The sequence below is a fragment of the Macaca nemestrina genome, chromosome 10 (assembly GCF_043159975.1).
Source record: "Macaca nemestrina isolate mMacNem1 chromosome 10, mMacNem.hap1, whole genome shotgun sequence".
Classification (NCBI taxonomy): Eukaryota; Metazoa; Chordata; class Mammalia; order Primates; family Cercopithecidae; genus Macaca; species Macaca nemestrina.
The window spans coordinates 18,308,062-18,327,728 of NC_092134.1; the positions used below are offsets into that span (position 1 = coordinate 18,308,062).

Consider the following 19,667-nt stretch of genomic DNA (forward strand, 5'->3'; position numbering starts at 1 on the left):
AGAAGGCATCTGGTATCTTAGAGTTTTCAACCATGAAGGTTATTAACCAAAGTGCTGCTGAGCACTTTCTTAACCAGAAAAACAATGACTGAAATCCACCCATTTTTGTTAAGAGATTTAAGATCCTCTAAATGAAGTCTTCAAGCAAATCTATGGGATATCTTCAAACACATCACTCGCTCCTCACCCTAGCATAAGTCAGTCTCAGATGCGTTATAATCGATATTTAAACAACTACAAAGGTGAAGGCTGACCCTAAGCGTCCTTCCCATCCTTCCCCACAGTCCACTTGAGATATTATCTGCAAGGAGTAAACAGGCCCGTCCCCAAAGTCTTGACCACCCTGGTGTGATATCAAACAGCTGCTCAGCAGCCCTGGAAGCCGGCTCCCATCTTTCTCCTGCTAAACTTACAGCAAGTTGAGCTTCCTGGCAGGGCTTCTCTTTGAAGTTCAAGAGGACCCTGTTTATGGTATGTGTGGGAAGGAAAACTAAGGTTCATCTCTCATGGAGCCATCTTTTCCATGAGAACAGAGTGTCTTTCAGGAAGAAGGGGTCTAATTCAGCACCTCAAATAATAAAAGTGGTAACAATAGTAACCCACATGACATTTATAAAGCACTTACCAGTGTCAAAAATAGCACCAAGTACTGTCTTAAGTGCTTGCTAGGAGTTAAAAATTTTAATGGTTCCCCTTTTATAAATGGGGAAGCAGGTTCAGAGAAAGTCACAATAGGAGACGAGTGATGGAGGTAGAACTTCCACTCAGAACTAATTTATGTGTTCCAAAACTGGGTGAAACAGTGGAAACAAATGTTAACTCTCAAAAGCGTCTGAGAGCTGGAATTGAGGCTCAGGCCAGAGACCTCTGGACCTCTGCCCTCTGTGATTATATGGGCATTTTCCTCCCGTAGCAGAATGGATCATCATTTTGCACATTCCTATGCCCTTCATCACACTAGTGTAAATGTTTGCTTGCTTGTCTCTTTCCCACACTAAGTTGAGAGCTCCTTGCTGCAGGCACTAAGGTTATTAGCCTTTAGCCTGGTGGCAATGATTATGATGACAGCTACCAATTCTGGAGAGCTTATCATGTGCCCCACCCCAGGGCTGATATCAAGCCAGGTGGTGACCATTCTGACTGCTTATACACAGGTTGTGCTCAGTGCTAAATAATTCCAGTATGATCCCTGTCAAGCACTATGCTGAGTGTCTTTGTCTGTCTTTTCCTCCTGAATCTTTACCGTAACTCTCTGAGGTTCTTCATCCCATTTTACAGATGAAGAAACTGAGACCCAGGGCAGCAAGATTATATTTGCCTGAAGTCACCCACGTAGTCGATGGTGGATGGAGCTAGTTTCTAGCTAACTATAATTAGCCTGAAAAAACAGTTCTTTTATTCATTCATTGATTTATGCATCGGTTTCCTTATTCATTCAAGAAATTTACACTGAGTATAGTATTCATGATCTGTGGCCTCATGACAAGTTACCTCAAAACTCAGTGGCTTCAAACAAAACCAAGCATTTATAAACTCATTTTTGTGGGTCAGTAATTTAGGAATGGCTTAGCTGGGTGGTTGTGTTTCAGGGCTGCTCATGAGGCTGCAGTTACAAATGTCACCTGGGACTATGGTCTCATCTGAAGGTTTGACTGGGGCTGGAGGATCTACTGCCAAGGCAGCTCACTCCCATGGCTGTTGGCTGGAGACCTCAGTTGTTCACTTCATGGACCTCTCCATGGGGCTGCTTGAGAATCCTCACCACAGGGTGGCTGGCTTCCCCTGAGCAAGTGACCCGAGGGAGTAAGGTGGGCATTGCAATGTCTTTTGTGATCCAGTCTCAGAAATTGCACATTATTTTTGCAATGTCTTATTGGTTATACAGGCCAGACTTCTTCAGTGGCATTGGGGGTTGGGGGGTAGGATTTATACAAGGGCCTGGACACCAGAAGGCAAGGTCATTGAGAGCCATCTTAGAGCATGCCTACAACGAGCAACTACTCTGAACCACAACCAAATGTAGGTATCTGAATAATACAGATCTCCTGGTCTAATGGGAATGACAGGCATTATTTATGTAATCACATAAAGGAATACATGGGATTGGGGGCTGGGAGACAAATGATATGCTTCTCTTAGAGTGTGGAATAGAACGGCCCAGCCCTGCTGGGCAGATGTGGCCAGGACTCTAGTCTCTGCAACATATTCTGTATGTGCCTTCAAGTAAGTATTCAACCTCTTAGTCTCAGCCTTGGCTAGAAAATGGGGACAATGTCAGTGACTCTAGGTGTTGACACATCTCAAGTTATGACATGTCTACTTCTTAAGTGAATGGATATAAAATAAAAAGGTTCTGAATATTTCCAAAGGGCACTTTGGTGCTAGAAGATCATTTCTTGTTGCTTCCTTTGCTTATATTTGCCATCAGATTTATCTGAGAATTCATTAATTCATTCAACAACCATTTATTGAACATCTACTATGTGTTCCAGCCTTAATCTCCTGTGCTGGGCACTGGCAATACATTAGTGAACCAGACAGACAAACATCCTTGCCCTGCAGGAGTTTATGATCCACTGTAGGGGCAGCATGTGGGAGGAAGTGGGACTCACCCCACCTGGTCTCAGTTTTCACCAAAGGTGTCCTGATGTCACCATGGACCTCCTGTGTTACTCAACATATTAACCAGAATCAATCAGAAACTTCAGTCATAGAAAAACAAGCCATCTTGCCACTATGGCAGCCAGAGGATCAGGGATTTCATGGGTGGAAGCATCTCGGGACAGTGGTAGGTCTTATGTTTTAACTACCCATAAAGCTGTACCAATGCATCCCAACTTAATGTCAGCCCTGGCTGCAGTTAATGTAGTTCTTGCTCTTGTATCCCCAATTTCTCCTCCATTGAGGGGAAGCCATCAATATCTCCTGTCTCAAATCTCAAAATAAAACCTCGTAAACTTGGTCACTAGAAAAACACTCAGTAATGCCTGTAATGGATTGAATTGTGTCAACACTAAAAAGGTATGTTGAAGTCTTAAACCCCTAGTACCTGTAAATTTGACCTTATTTGGGAAAAAACCAAAGGCCTTTGCAGATTGAGTAATCAAGTTAAGACGAGCTTGTACTGTTGTATGGTAGGCACTCCTGCAATATGACTGGTGTCTTTATCAAAGGAGAGAAATTTAGACCCAGACACAAATTTAGACACACATATGAGGACACAGACACAGAGGAGAGCACCATGTGAGATGGACAAATGCAGCTGCAAGCCAAGGAACCAAGGATTGACAGCTCCCACAGAAGCTGAAAAAAGCAAGAAAGGAGCTTATTCAGAGTACTGAAGGAAGCATGGCCCTCCTGACACCTTCATTCCAGACTTCAGCCCCCAGAATTCTGAGAGAATATATTTCAGTTGTTTTAAGCCACCTAGTTTGTGTGGTATTTTGTGACAGCAGCCCCAGGAAATTAATGCAATACTCAAATGCTGAAAAGAAACTTTACGTTCATTTCCAGCTCAGCATTTCCGTTGTATGGATGAGCAAACAGATGAGACCCAGTTAGAGGAAAGCAGTTGCCCAAGGTTACCAAGCAAATGTGTGCCCAAACTAGGCCCAATCTCCCAGTCCAGGGCTCAGAAGATACCTTTTTTGTTTGTTTGTTTCTTGTCATCATCAAGCTCCAGTCATCCTCAATGCTGTTATCATTTATTATTGCTGCAAGAAAGGAGGAGGCTCCAGAGTCTGTGTTTTCCAGTCCGCCGGGCGGTCTGTTTTTGCTGGCTTTGCATGAAAACGGCCAGGCTGTTGGCTCTGCGGGGTAACAGGCTGACTCGGGGTGTGATGTGAGTTGTAAGTACAATGACAGACGGCTCCAGGAACAGCCCTGGGCACAGTCTAGCAGAGTGAACCAGAAAACCACAGCACGTCAAGAGCATCTAATGGCACCATGTGGTTTCTCAACGCCGCTCTCTGCCCTCCCTGCCAGGGTGCTTGTGAGCCCAGTGGGACTTTCTTAGTCTTTGTATCACTCCTTGAAGAGGAGGAGGAGGGGAGAGAAGGAAGGAGAGTTTCTGCTTGAAGGCCTCAAAGAAGTCATTTTAGTATGCATAATGACAGCCTTTTATGCCAACTCTGATTCAAAGGTGCATAATTTTTGGCATGCCCAAATAACATAGAAGATGGGACCCGGGTGACAACAAAAGATGGAAGAAATAAAGAGCTGAGCCAGGCAGCATCCAGGAACTGGAAACTGTTGGATGGCACTAGAGCCATGAGTCAGCCCCCTTGGAGATAGCCTCACTGCAGAGTGGACACAAGCCAAGCACTTACAGATGACCTTTCCTCACCTTCAGCCATGATGTTGGCCTTCAGGAAATGAGAAAGCATCAACCTTCTGCCTGTCCTTGGAGTCTGAACATCTGGTTTGAGACACTGGAGAACTTGTCTGATTCAGGAGAAGCTGGGGGATTTCTCTGCAGGCAAAAGGATTGCAGCGTCCCGAGGCTGTCCCTGACTTTGAAATCCACGGAAGTTTCAGCCCTGGCTCAGTTGCTCATTTGCTGTAGGACAAAGTCAGTTCGCGCCTCTGAACTTCAGATTCTTCACTTGTAAAATCAAATATTGATACCTTCTGTGGAGGGTTATGAAGCATCACCTACAAGCTTCCATTATGCACCCTAAAGTGAGATGACCAGTGGATATGTAACCTGGCCCCCTCCTCCCACTTGTCGGCTGGGAAATTTGGGGGAAGACACTTCAAATCCCCATGGCTCAGTTTTTTGTTTTTTGTTTTTTTCCCCCCAGCAGGGACCTAAAGTGGATGTTATGGGGCTAGACCCATACCCTCCCTACACCATGCCCATGCAGGCAGACTCAATGGCTTCTGACTGTAACCGTGAGTACCTACGATTCTTTGCCTGAGGGATTTATTTGGCCTGCATGTGGGACCTGCTGGAAATGTTGGGATTGACTCCTGGAGGAGCCCTGCACTGTGATTGACAGGAATTGGGGCCTGATCTCCCCATCTTCCTTGCCATTTGGTGAGACAGCCCTGGGGTGCATCCTTCCTAGAGATTCCCACTGGGACCATATGCAAGTTGCCCACAGTAGGGATGCTGGTGACATGGGGCAAGGACTGAGGCTTGATGAACTTCTTTCCTTTCCCATCTTACCTCCCCACTTCCTTGCACATGCTTCTTGAGATCTCCTCTCAGATCCTCCACTTAGACTCAAATCCTGTCTCAGGATGGGCTCCTGGAGGACCCTGATCTCAGCACTGCCTCACAGAGTTACTGTGAGGATGAAATGAACAAATAGATAGAAAATTCCTAGAGGAGTGTCTGTTACATGGCAGGGTTGAGATAAATGATTAGTCTGATCATTGTGAGGATTTAAATAATCTGGGAGCCAGGCTCGGTGGCTTATACTTGTAATCCCAACACCTTGGGAGGCCCAGGCAAGAGGATCATTTGAACGCAGGGGTTCGTGACCTGCCTGGGCAACATAGCAAGACCTCGTCTTTAAAAAAAATTTTTTTTTTAAATAGAAAATAAAAATAATCTGGCATGTGGTGCATATAAAGAACCTCAGCCTAATGCTGGGCACAGAGTAAGGGCTCCAGCCATGACTGTGTCATTTTGCAGATGTGGAAACTGAGGTTCAGAGGCCTGAGGCAACTGTCCTGAGGTTGCATTCTGCAGTGGTGGAGTTCTGATGTCAACCTAGATTGATCCCGCTCCTTATAACCTCTTCAGAGGGAGAAAAGGGGAGCAAAACTGTGGCTATTAGGACAAAGTGTTAACATCGACCCCTGAGCCTCTGTTTCCCTGGTCGGCTGAGAATCCAGAAGCTTGAACAAAAGCAGCTTTGGAGCCTCAAGCCCTGCAGATACAAGGCGTGTAGAAACAAAGCCGTGTCTCTCAGTCCTGGCTGGTGACCCTTCCCCGAAGCTATCCATCACCTTGAACAGGGATTTTATGCACCCTGTACGCCAATCACCTCTTCAATTACCTCTCAGGAGGAGGGAGAAGCCCAGTGGTATCTGATGTCCCATTTGATTTAGGGTAAGTCACACTTAAGAGGGCATCTGAGGTTAAAGAACACAGAATTCTGGGCCTGTTTATAAATCAACAGGCTTGAGGTTTTCATTATTCACCTTCTAGATCATGGAGCGATATGACTCACTGGATCATAAAAGAGATCAAATAGCTTTGTTGCTAATAATTCTTTCCCTGACCCACTCCCTGGCACATTTGGTTTGTAAACAGAGTTTTAATGGCATCCCTTGGACATAATAACATCATTTCTTTATAGCACCTTGGCCGCCTCGCCACTCTTGGCTGTAATCAGGTTTAGGTTTAAGCCTCCCTCATTTGTGGGAGCTAATGTTGTTTGGTGTTTTAAGAACTACTTAGGGCTGGGGAGATTGCCCTTTGAAAGGATTGAACCAGCTCCTTTCAGAACACAGCACTCTGATGATCTGGCCTAGAAGCCATGGATACTGTGTCCGGGACCCAGAACTTTGAGATCCCTGACTCTGGCCCTCACCCGGGTTCCGCAGGGAAAACCCTTCCTATGCAAGTCCTCAGTGACTTCAAAGGTGGTATCTCAACTTGTCGGGAATGTCGAATCAGCTCTTGAAGCCACGTATCATTGCATGGGTAAGACAGGATTGTTCATTAATTCACCATCACACACACAGATGCTCCAGGTTTGAAGCTTCTTTGGTTTGAAGCTCCAGGTTTGAAGGGGGTGGCTTAGTGATCACAAAATAGTGTGAGAAACAGGAAAAAAAAAAAAAAAGAGTTGAAAGGTCATTAAAAGGATGGAAAATATCCTTCAGGACAAGCTTTCCCAAACATCAGTCATTTCTGTACCACTCTACAATGTGAGCCAAGTCTGAGCACCCTCTTATTATTATATATGTGTTTTGGGGGGTTTAAATGGACTTACTCTAGATACATTTAAAAGTTTGCCATAAATAGGAAGTAACCATAAAAAGAGATGTGGGTCCACATCTCTAATCCAGAACCCCCAGGGCCAGATGTGTTTCAGAATTCAGAATTTTCTAGACTTTAGAAAGGCAACAGGGTCATATACCCCCAGGACTGCACCCTCATTAGATACGTTCATAGTTTTGCAGCATAACATATACACATTCACGTTAAGATAGATTTTTTTGTTCATGATGAAGACCATTATATGAAAATGAAAGACTTATATTTTTAATTTTTTTGACATTGTAATTATACATATTTATACATTATGATTTGATGTTTAAGAGACCTATAGGTTGCATAATTATCAAATCACCTCATGCATTTATCACTCCTTTGTGGTGAGAATACTCAAAAGCTTCTCTTCTGGCTAGTTCACAAAACTCAATGCCTGACTGCTAACCGTAGTCACCCCACTGTGCAACAGAATGGCAGAACTTGTTTCTCCTCTCTTATTGCAACTTTGCAACTTTGTACCCATTGACCAACATCTCCCCATCTTCCCCTATTCCTGCTGCCCCTTCCTAGTCTCTGGTATCCACTGTTCTACTCTCTACTTCTGTGACATAAATTTTTTAGATCGCACATATGTGTGAGATCATATGGTATTTGTCTTTCTGTGTCTGGCTTATTTCACTTAATAATGTGATGTCTTCCATGTTCATCCATGTTGACACAAATGACCAGATTTCATTTTTTATGACTGAATAATATTCCATTGTGTATATATGCCATTTTAAATTTATTCCTCCATTGTTGGATGTTTAGACTGATTCCATATCTTGGCTATTGTAAATAATGCTGCATTAAACATAAGAGTACAGATATCTCTTTGACATGTGAATGTCATTTCCTTTGTATACCCAGTAGTAGGATTGCTAGATCATGTGGTAGTTCTATTTTTAATTTTTTGAAGAACCTCCATACTGTTTTCCATAATGGTTACACTAATTTACAGTCTCACCAATAGCATGTAAGTGTTCCCTTTTCTCCACATCCTTGCCAACTTTTATTTTGTCTTTGTGATCATAGCCATTCTGACTAGAGCGAGGTGATATCTCACTGTGATTTTGATTTGCAATTCCCTAATGATTAGTGATGTTGAACATTTCTTCATATACCTGTTGGTCATTTGCATGTCTTCTTTTGAGAAATGTCTATTAAACTCTTTTGCTCATTTTTTAACTGGGTTACTTGTGAGGACTTTAGGGTTTTTTTTTTTTTTTTTTTTTTTTGCTTTTGTTTTTGTTTGTTTGTTGTTGTTGTTTTTTGATGTTGACTTAAGTTCCTTAAGTTCCTTATATATTCTGGATGTTAAACTCCTTGTCAGATATATAATTTGCAAATGCTTTCTCCCATTCTGTAAGTTGTCTCTTCACTCTTTTAATTGTTTCCTTTGCTGTGCAAAAGCTATTTAGTTTGATGTCATCCCATTTAAGACAAATTTTTAAAAGGCTATACGTAATCTCCTGTCTCTTCAGTTTAAGTATAACTATTAAATGGTTTATGAAAAAAAAATCCATTTTCAGAGCGCTTAAGACTTTGAAATTTCACAAAAGGGGTTATGAGCCCATACAGTGGGGGTAAAAATAAGCGTAATTAAATTCCAGCTGAATATGATAGTGTGCCTGAAGAAACGAGCCAGAGAGAATCATGCTTCCACATTCTAGTATCAACTTGAGCCTCTCTCTTAGATAAAATGGGAAGGATTGGATGGGAAATGAAAAAACAATAACTGCTCAGAATAGACCTCAATGCTGCTTGATTTCAGGCAGTGGATCCCCAACATCATGTCCAGGAACCCCAGTGGCATGTATCCCCCACATGAGGAGATGCCTATCTATAAGGAATGAGTCGTTCAGTAGAACTAGCTAAACCATGGCATAGATGTTCAGATTAAAGGAGTCTTAAGTTTCTATCTATTCCAGGGGTTGGCAAACCCTTTTTGTAACAGACTAGACAGGAAATGTTTTAGACTTTTTAGACCATATAGTCTCTGTCATAACTACTTTACTATTGTAGCACAAACACAACCCAAGAAGATACCTACACAAATGGGCATGATTGTGTTCCAATAAAACTTTATTTACAAAAACAGGCAGTGGGTCATGTTTTGTGCAGCTTTTCACTAACACTTGAGGAAACTGACACCAAGAAGGAAAATGACTCACTCAAGATGATTAGTAGCAGAGCCAAAATCAGAAGCTGTGAATCTAAAGAAATAAAGGAAAGAGGAGAGAGAAAATCTCAGCTTCTATCTTCAACCCTGGGAATCATTTTAAGGCAAAGTTTCTTGGAAGTCACTCTTCACATTCAAACAAGAAATACCAGGTTCAAAGTGAAGCAAAGGTGGGAAATCTGCATGGATATTTAAAAGAACATACTTAGGTTCCAGGATACAATGCTTGAAAGGAAAACAGAACTTCTGTGGAGAGTCCATCTTTACACATCTTCAGCAGGAAAATCACCCTGCTGAAATGGATCTGGCTGAAATTTTTCTGCCCTGGGCAAAGGGGGTCTCAATTTTCCTTATTATTATAGATTAATCTGATCTATTTAGAGAGGTGTGGGCACCAAAGGGGATTAAGTCTAAAAGACTCCAATCAGGAGGATATTATTTCTCCACTCCATTCAATTTAACGAATATTGATGGCACTCTGACTTTGTACCAGGAACTGTGCACGTCTTGTTGAAGATGGAAATATGTATGAAATATGGTCTCTGCCCTTAAGAAATTTATAATTAAGAAACAATGTAATTGGCCGGGCACAGTGGCTCATGCCTGTAATCCCAGCACTTTCGGAGGCTGAGGTGGGCGGATCACCTGAGGTCAAGAGTTCAAGACCAGCCTAGCCAACATGGCGAAACCCTGTATCTACTAAAAATACAAAAATTAGCTGGGTGTGGTAGCAGGCACCTGTAATCCCAGCTACTCGGGAGGCTGAGGCAGGAGAATTGCTCGAACCTGGGAGGCAGAGGTTGCAGTGAGCCGAGATCGTGTCACTGCACTCCAGCCTGGGCAACAGAGTGAGACTCCATCTCCAAAACAAACAAACAAGCAAAAACAATGTGATTACTTCTCATTCTCAGGGAATAAGGTGCTACAGTGATAGAGAAATATTAGTTATTAAACTTGCTCAAGGAACAAAACAGCTTTGAGTTGTCACATTCATGGAAAACAAAAAAAAAGAACAGCAACCGACAGAGGAGAGTACAGGGAAGGCCCACATCACTCTCCAATCAGAACTACGTGGTCAAACAGGCTTCAGTAACCTCGCTGGATTCCCCAATGCACAGTCATTTCAACAGGGAAGGGTGTATTATGAAGTTTCTTCTTCCAATGCCCTTTTGCCCTATACAAAGAGGCGGTGGCCACAGTATGGGATTCTTTCCCATGTCAATTCAGGGAAGAGGCATCTAAGAGAGATAAGCATGGCGTAAAGAGAGAGAGAGATAGGCAGAGAATAAATTTGAGGAGAAAAAACAGGATGGTCAAAGAGGAAGAGGCAGAGAAAGAAAGAAGAAGGAGAAACAAGATGGGAAAGGGAAGAAGAAAGAGAGAAGGAGAGAGAAGGAAGAGGATAACAAAGAAAGGGAGAAATGAGAGGAGGAGAAGAGTAAGAAGAAAAGAGAAGAGAGGAGAGGAGAGGAGAAAGGGTATCCTGGCAATTGCATTCAATTCCAACTACAAAGGGCACAGAGGGGATGCCATATGTGGCATCCGAGGCCTCTGCTTTCTTTGGGAAGGCATTGAGAGGCTTCAAGTGGGGGAATAGTTAGTTAGATTTATACTGTAATACAAACCCTGTGCCTTCCAAAAGAGGATAGGCTGAAGGAGATAAAATGAGACCAGCAAGGAAGCTGTTGCCATTGTCTGGCAAGAAAGATGGAAGAAGGCACAGAATTGAGCTAGCATAAGAAAAATCTGCCCTTGGACAGTGATGGGCTGTGGTGTCAAGAATGAAGTAAGACTTTCATCCACATCTCTGGATCCAGAAACTTGATGTTTACTGAGATAGGAAGCACAAAAAACAAGGCAAGATACATTATGAGTAGAAGAAATTTCAAGAACATTCTTAAAATAGAAAGGGAAGAGGAGAAGAAGAAAGCAGCCTAACTTCTGAGCACTTTAACATGCACCATCTCATTGAATTCTTCCAATGAGCTTATGTGGTTGGCATTATATCCCTTTTTTTACAGATGTAAAAAGTAAATTTCAGGGAAGTTAAGTAATTTGTCCAAGCGCACACAGTTGTGCATCCAAACCATCTTTCTAGCTCCAGTGTCTGTGACCTTTTTATCTCTATCAGAGACACACAAACTGAAAGACATGTGTATTCTATGCCTTCAACCTGGGGTGCCACATATGGGAAATGGGAAAGGAAGATGGCTATAATCTGGTAGTGGATGTAAATGAATCCCAGGTCTCTTTGGACACCAGATGGTAGGCACCTGGTCTCCAGTTCTAAGCCCAGGTCTTGCCAACAGGTGAGACTCCCAAAATAGAGGATCTAGAGGAATCTCTTATTTTATTGTACCAGGAGGGAGGAAAAGGGAGTCTGTTTTCAGGCTGTTATGCAGTGCAGGGCCTGGTTGGCATTTGGGAAAATCAATCCTCCTAGAAGGAACTGAGGCAGGGCAGCCAAGTTCCTAGGATTATATCTCTCTCACCTGGAAGCCTTCTGCCAAATGACCCCAGGGAAGAGTCAGTCCAATGAAAGATAGGTTTCGTCTCTAAGTAAAACTTGCTTCTAGGGCACCATGAAGCCCCAGGAGGCTGAGAAGAGCCACCTTGAGGGAGGCAGAAGCGGTGAGAGGGAACTCAACATAACAAGCATAATAACAGCTCACCTCTGTTGCCCCTTTCATCTGGAGATCTCAGAGCCATTTACCACCACCCAATTAATTTTCTCAACATCCACTACACCAGCAGCTCCCAAAGAAGGTGTCATTATCGTCCTTTTACGAGCAAGAAAACTTAGAGGTTAGTTGGCTGGCTCAAAGCCACAAAACAGTTGTAAGGCAGAAACCAAATTTGAGATAATTGCCTTCCTCTGATTACAAGGAACCAGAGAGAAAAGACCCATTTGTAGGAGGGGCCCTGATTACCACTCTTAATCATTCATTTATTCATCATTCATTTATGCATCCACCTATCCATCCATCCTTCCATCCACCTATTCATTTATTTATTCATCCATCTGGCCATCATTACTTCCTTCCATCCATTTATTCATCCATCCAACCATCTCCATTGATTCATTCATTAATTCATTCATTTAACAACATTAACTGACATCCTGCTATGTTCCAGGCACCGTGCAAAGTGCTGACGATTACAACCATGACCAAAACAAACCCACGGTATTAGTTCATTTTCACACTGCTATAAAGAACTGCCCAAGACTGGGTCATTTGTAAAGGAAAGAGGTTTAATTGATTCAGTTTAGTATGGCTGAGGAGGCCCTAGGAGACTCGCAATCATGGTGGAAGGCAAAGGGGAAACAAAGTGGCTTCTTCACAAGATGGCAGGAAGGAGAATGAATGCAGGAGGAGCTACCAAGTACTTATGAAACCATCAGATCTTGTGAGAACTCACTCACTCACTATCACAAGAACAGTATGGGGGAAACTGCCACCATGATTTAAATACCTTCACTTGGTCTCTCCCCTGATATGTGGGGATTATGGAATGACAATTCAAGATGAGATTTTGGGTGGGGAACGCAGCCAAAACACATCACCCACCATCTAGTGATTCTTCAAATATTTTTTTTCCATCACGACAGGACTTTGCAGCTAACAAATATATTACCTTTTGTAGAGCCTGTGAAATAAGGGTTTTTATTTCTATTTCACAGCTGAAGAAACTAAGACTTAAGCAGGCCAAGTAACTTCACAGAGCTAAGATCTGGACCCATCGTGTGTGGAGCCTTTTCACACCTTACAGCTTCTTTATTAAGCTGATCTCCCCAGTTCCTGGGAAAATCCCCCATGAGAACTTGATTCAGTGAAGGGTTTTGCACACCTTTATCCAGCAGAAGGTCATGTTACCAATAAAGCCTTGAGTTGACTAATGAAGTAGCTAGACTGATGCCCACACTGAACTGGACTTTCATGGGAGCACGAAAATAAAATAATTTACTTAAGCCAGAAAAAATAGCAAGTCTGATTAAAATGATCAGGGTCTTCATGTGTGTGAGTTAAACCATCAACTAAAGCTGAAGGGCACATATGAAGTCAATTGATATGGTAATTTTCTTTGTTTCTGCTCTGATATGGGTCAACTATGATAGTCTCTTCAACAGGCACCCACTACCCTTCATAGATGAACCAATTTTTCTCTGTTTCTGTTAGAGAACACCAAGATAGAGAAATGAGACAAGAGTCTGGCTGGTCATACCAGTATTGTGTGCCATTTAAAAGCAGCAAGGGCATCCCAAGATGACATTAGCACCATTTAACAAACTGCATTCAAAAATGGCCATGTCAAACTTCTCCACTAGATTACGAGCTTCTTGAGGATGGAGTCATGTCTGTCTGACTTAGCAAAACCCATAACCCTAGTCTAATCATGAGAAAAACATCAAACAAACCCCAATTGAAGGACATCCTACAAAATATCTGACCAGTACTCCTCAAAGCTGTCAAGGTCATCAAAAACAAAGAAAGTCTAGGAAATGGTCACAGCAAGAGGAGCCTAAGGAGATGGGACAACTAAATGTAGTGTGATATCCTGGATGAGATCCTAGAACAGAAAAAGGACATTGAGGATACACTAAGGAAGTCTGAATAATGAAGTATGGGTGTTAACAATAATGCATCAATATTGGTTCATTCACTGTGACAAATATACCATACTCATGTAAGATGTTAATTATAGAGGATACTGCATGTGGGACAGGTGAGAGCTCTATACTATCTTGATGATTTTTCTGTAAATCCAAAACTCTTCTGAAACTTTTATTTAAAAAAAAAAGTAAAATTGAACAGTATAATAAAAAGTAAAGCAGAATGAAGAGGAGAAATTTCTTTTTGGCTTTTTAGTTTCAGTCTGATAGAGTTTGTATCTTTCTGAGACTGTGTGGATATTCTTGTGTAAAATGTATTCATCACCCATTCCTTCCATGCATAGGTAGTTGTTGATTTTTTCTATTGATTTCCAGGTTCTTTGGCTACCTAGGGCACCTGTGGTCATCATCTTGCTCATAGAGAGGCAAAAGTTGTATTGGGGTGTATCTCTTCTGTGGGTCCTCAGCCTATCTTATTGATCCTGTTGTCCTCTTTCTACTAAGTCAAAGGTCATACATCAGTGGGACCATAGACTTCAACATGGAAGGACAAACCACCAATGAGGAATGAGGCAATATTCTCATGAAAAGCCACCGTAGCCTATACCCTCTGCCATCACAAGCCAGGCCTGATGTTGGGATATTGCCTGCCCTCTAACTATTCCTTGAGTAAGTGATCACTATGGAGGCTGCTAACTGGGAAGCATGGGTAATCCTAAATTAGTCCTGGCAAATGCCTCTGCACTAATAACCCTTGGCACTCCCCTCACACCTTTCATCCAGGTAATCTCAAATAACTTGTCCAAACGTTCATTAATCTGGCCCACAACACCCCTGCTATTATTAAGCCCATTTTACAGATGGAAAAACAAACATGAAGCAATACCACTTGGGCAATGAGTTGGTGGCTTCATCCCCAATCCAGTCGCAGGTTCTGTGAGGAAAGGAGTGAAGTCAGTAGGTGCAGCAGCTGGGTACTCAGTGACCCCTGGTCTTGCCTCTAGTTTCTTGGCAATATGGAGAGTCAAATATTGGCCACACAGGAACAAAGAGGCTTTAAAGTCAGACAATTGGGTTTTGAGTTTGTGAATTGGAAGTTCACATACTGTGTGATCGTGGGGAAGTTGCATAACCTCTGTGTTCTTCCATTTCCCTCAACTGTTAAATGAAAAGTAAAAATTACCTTACTTCCTCTCACCGGAGGAAGATTTAGAAGATAGCATGAGTGTAGTCAACTGGGGACAAGAAGGAAATGAGATTCTTGCTGAAATTCAATGCCTTAGATTCTCACTTGAGCCTTTAGGATGGAGCACAGAATCAGGGAGACAAGATCTCAGAACGGGGAACTGAAGGCTAAGTATAAGGGACAGAGCTTAGGGAGTGGTTAAAAGGAAGTCAAGTAAGTTTTGATTAAGTCTTCAGCCATCAGTAAAGACGGGGCCTCCAGGAAGCGTGGAGTCACACGGATATTCCAAAGGACTGCTGTTGGGACGATAAAGTTTCTGACAGGAAAGTTGAAGGGGAGAGGGGAATCTTCATTCTGTACCAATCCTCCTGCCCCACCAGTGCACTAGCTTGCAGTGGCCTAGCTGATTCTAGCCAGTCAAAAATTGGAGGAAGCAGAAATCTTTAATCCACAATGGACAAATGCTGGAGCCTGGGCACTGGTTCCATATGTTGTTCCCTCTGAATAGTCAGTGAGATGCATGGTGGGCTGGGCGCCCTCCTCCTGATCACTTTAAACAGGGAGCTTTCCACCTGAGTACCAACTGTGAAAAACATGCCCCCACTTCTCTCCCATCTCACTATGCAGCTGAGTGACCTGCTGGGCAGGCACAACAGCCAAGGTGACTCAGCATTTGAGTCATCCCCTGTGCCCCACACATGCTCACACACATACACTCAGACTCACATACACACACACTTTCTCACACTAACACACATACTAACACACACACTCTCACACGTTCACACACATACACACACTTTTATACACACACACATTCTCACACACTTCCTCACACATACATATGTTCACACATACACACTCACACACACTTTCACACTCTTACACACATGTGCACACACTTTTCACACACACGCTCATACACACTTTCTCACACATTCACACATGGTCATGCACTTTCCTCACACATTCACATATGGTCACACACACTTTCACACACACACATACACACTTTCTCACACACATGCTCTTTCACATACACACACTCATACATTCTCAGACTCACATACATTCTTACACTCACATTCACATACAATTCTCACACTCACACACACACTGACATTCCCACACACACTTTCACACACTTGCATGCACATGCACTCATACTTTCACACACTTTCTCACTCACACACCTTTACACTCTCACACACTCACACATTCCCTACACACTTACATGCATGTGTGCACACACACTCTCACACTGTCACATTCTCACATTCATACACATACACATTCTCTCTCCATGCACTCACACAGTCACACATTCCCATACACATTCACACACCCTTTCACAAACATGTATGCACACACGCTCAGACACACTTTACACACATGTATGCACACACACTCACACACACTCACATTTCCACACACACACTTTCACACACACATGGATGCACACACACACTTTCACACACATGAATGCACACACAGTCACATTCTCACAGTCTCCATACACTCACACACACGCTGACATTCTCATACACATTCTCATTCCACTCTCCCACACACTTTCATACACACACATAGCCTCACGCACATGCACACACAGTCCCTCACACTCTCACACACTTTCACACACTTGTGCACACACATGCACTCTCACATTCTCATGCTCTCCATACACTCACACACACTCACATTCTCACACTCACACACTCACATTCTCATACTCACACATTCTCATCACTCTCCCACACAACCTCTCGCATACAGCCTCACACACATGCACACACAGTCTCACACACTTTCTCACACACACTCTCACACACATACACACTCTCTCACACACACACCCCATTTCAGGTGAACCATGTGGATGAGCAGTTCCCAGGATCCACAGAGCACAAGAGGTTCCCAGAGGAGCCCTCAGTCTCCTGAACTTCCTTCTGAGCAACCATTGCCTGTATCTTGCTTCTCCCACCAATAACCTGGTGTGAAGGAAGAGGTGAGCGAGAGACAAAGAGAGGAGGGAGAGAAGGACAAAGGAAGGGAGGGAGGGAGTTAATATTATACAGGCTTCAGAAGGGATCAGGCATAGCCTTCTCTATCACCACATCCCATCATGTAGTAGATTTCAAGAAATGCTTTACTGAATGACAGTGAATTTCTATAAGATTCCCCCTCTCTGCTGCCTTTGTGGACCTGCCCAGTAAATCTCCCTGCCGTCCTAGGGCAGGGTAAAAGCAGAAAGGCGAAGTCCAGGCTAGAGGGCTTAACTCAGAAGGCGGCAAATAGCCAGGCCATTGAAACGGTGAGTGACTGAGTTGGTATGTGAGGAACAGAAAAACGGAAAGGCGGAAAGTCAGCTTACTCATAATATAAAGTTGTTATAAGGATGAAACAACACAGTGCATGCTGAGCCCTCATCACAGGGCCCACATGCTCCTCACAGGTGCTGCATAAATAAATGCTAATAAGTTGCAAATAACAATGCAAATAATTGGAGCCGCAGTTTAGTGTCTTGTTCCCATCCCAGCCTGAATAAATGCTTAAGGTGCATTCACAAGGTGGGGTGCAGTGAAGCAGGCTGGATCTAAGTGAGCTATACTCTCATTCATTCACTCAACATGGGGCCAGGTGTGGGTACACAGAAGTAGACACGTGTCAGGGCATGTGCACAAACAGATAAGTAGGATATTGTCAGAGTGGCAAGTGCAATGGATAAAATAATAAGGCAGTGGGGCAGAGAATGATGACTAGGTGGGGTATGAGGACAGTTGGAGAGGGCCTCTGAAAAGGTGACATTGGATCAGAAAGACCTAAGTGATGAGGAGCTGGCCATGCAGAAATTGGCAAGAGGGTCACAGACAGTGGGAACAGCAGATGCAAAAGTCCTAATAAGAACAAGCTTGGCATATCCAAGGGCTGCGTAGGGTGGGAGGAGGGGATCCCAGAGTAATTATTGAGTGCAGATGCTGGGAGAAGCTTCCCTGTTCCCATGGTGATCTCAGAGAGCAGGCTGGGTATCGATACTGGATCAGAGATGAGCACAGTTGGATCTGAGAGGGTGGACCTTGCCTTACTGTAAGAATCTGAAGGCCAATGAATAACTTCACTTCCAATCTTGGACACAATGGTCTTCCATATGGGCAAAGAGTCTAAATGAAGGCTATTTGTTGCAGAAATGCAACGTGCTTCTCACTCAATTTGAAAACCTCCACCAGGTGTGGTGGCTCATACCTGTAATCCCAACACTTTGGGAGGCCTAAGCGGGCGGATCACGAGGTCACAAGATCAAGACCATCCTGGTTAACATGGTGAAACCCTGTCTCTACTGAAAATACAAAAAATTAGCCAGGCAAGGTGGTGGGCGCCTGTGGTCCCAGCTACTCAGGAAGCTGAGGCAGGAGAATGGCATGAATCTGGGAGGCGGAGCTTGCAGTGAGCTGAGATCGCGCCACTGCACTCCAGCCTGGGCGACAGAGCGAGACTTCGTCTCAAAAAAAAAAAAGAAAGAAAGAAAGAAAGAAAGAAAGAAAGAAAGAAAGAAAGAAAGAAAGAAAGAAAGAAAGAAAGAAAGAAAGAAAACCTCCAAGGACAAAAAAATAAAGCTCTCTATGAAAGATGATGCTTGGTAATAAACATGATGCAGCATTAGGACAAATACTTAATGCATGCGGGGCTTAAAACCTAGATGATGGGTTGATAGGTGCAGCAAACCACCATGACACATGTATACCTATGTAACAAACCTGCACATTCTGCACACGTAACCCAGAACGTAAAGTAAAATAAATAAAAATTAAAAATAAATAAACATGATGCAGCAATACTCACTTTCCAAGCAAGATGATGACTTTATGTTTGTTTTTTCACTTGGGAAAAGTGAAGCAGAAAGGATGATAAAATGCCTAGTTAAGAATGAAAACACTTTTAAAGTAAATTCTGCATGCAACTCTGTAATCATACGTCTGCATAGGAACCAGAACTAACCGGTAACATTTTAAAATAAAAATTTTGTTTTGTCTTTGGGTGTTGGGATCATAAGCGATAATTTCTTCTTTTTGCAAAATATTTTCAGTATTGTCACACCACCTTTCTAATTTAAAGGGGGAAAAAATGTATAAACACACTCTGGCAACTTCCACTCTATCCCGGAGATGAAATTGCAGCAAGGGGGCCGTTTCACAGCTTGCCTTAATTTTGTTTCATTCTTCTATACCCAAAGGAGGTTGTTCATCATTACCTGGCTACAGAATTGAATAGGTGTGAAATCCAAGCTGATAGCAATACATCACTCCCTATTGAACTTCAAAGCTCAGGCCAAACTGCCTATAAAAATAGTTTTCATTCCGTGCCTTAATCTCTTTCATACATTTTCATTGTGAGGGGTATTTTTGGGGGGGATTTTAAAAGTTTTACCATCCTTTGGGTGAGTAATAGGTGACAGTTAGGCATAGCATAGCGGAGGTGAGAGAGGGGTGGAAAGCCAGAGTTTCCAGAGTATTGATTTTGGTTCATGATGAGGCCAAGCCTGGACCTTATCAGACACCTTTATCTGAGCAATCACTAACAAGGTAAGTACAAAAACCATATAAAGACTTCTCATCATAAATGTCTTTATAAAAGTATTTATCGACTGCATACTGTGGACAAATAACTGAGTTGTATTAGAGTGGATCGTTTTCTAATT

General features: G+C 42.9%; 2 long non-coding RNA genes across 16 annotated transcripts in view; one reads left to right on the forward strand and one right to left on the reverse strand.

Moving 5' to 3' along the window:
* LOC105495369 (uncharacterized) overlaps positions 1-19,667 on the reverse strand; it is a 252,278-nt gene that overhangs the window by 56,022 nt on the left and 176,589 nt on the right. The gene's annotated exons all lie outside the window — the stretch shown is intronic.
* LOC112425989 (uncharacterized) overlaps positions 1-19,667 on the forward strand; it is an 84,852-nt gene that overhangs the window by 32,507 nt on the left and 32,678 nt on the right. The window lies entirely within an intron of this gene.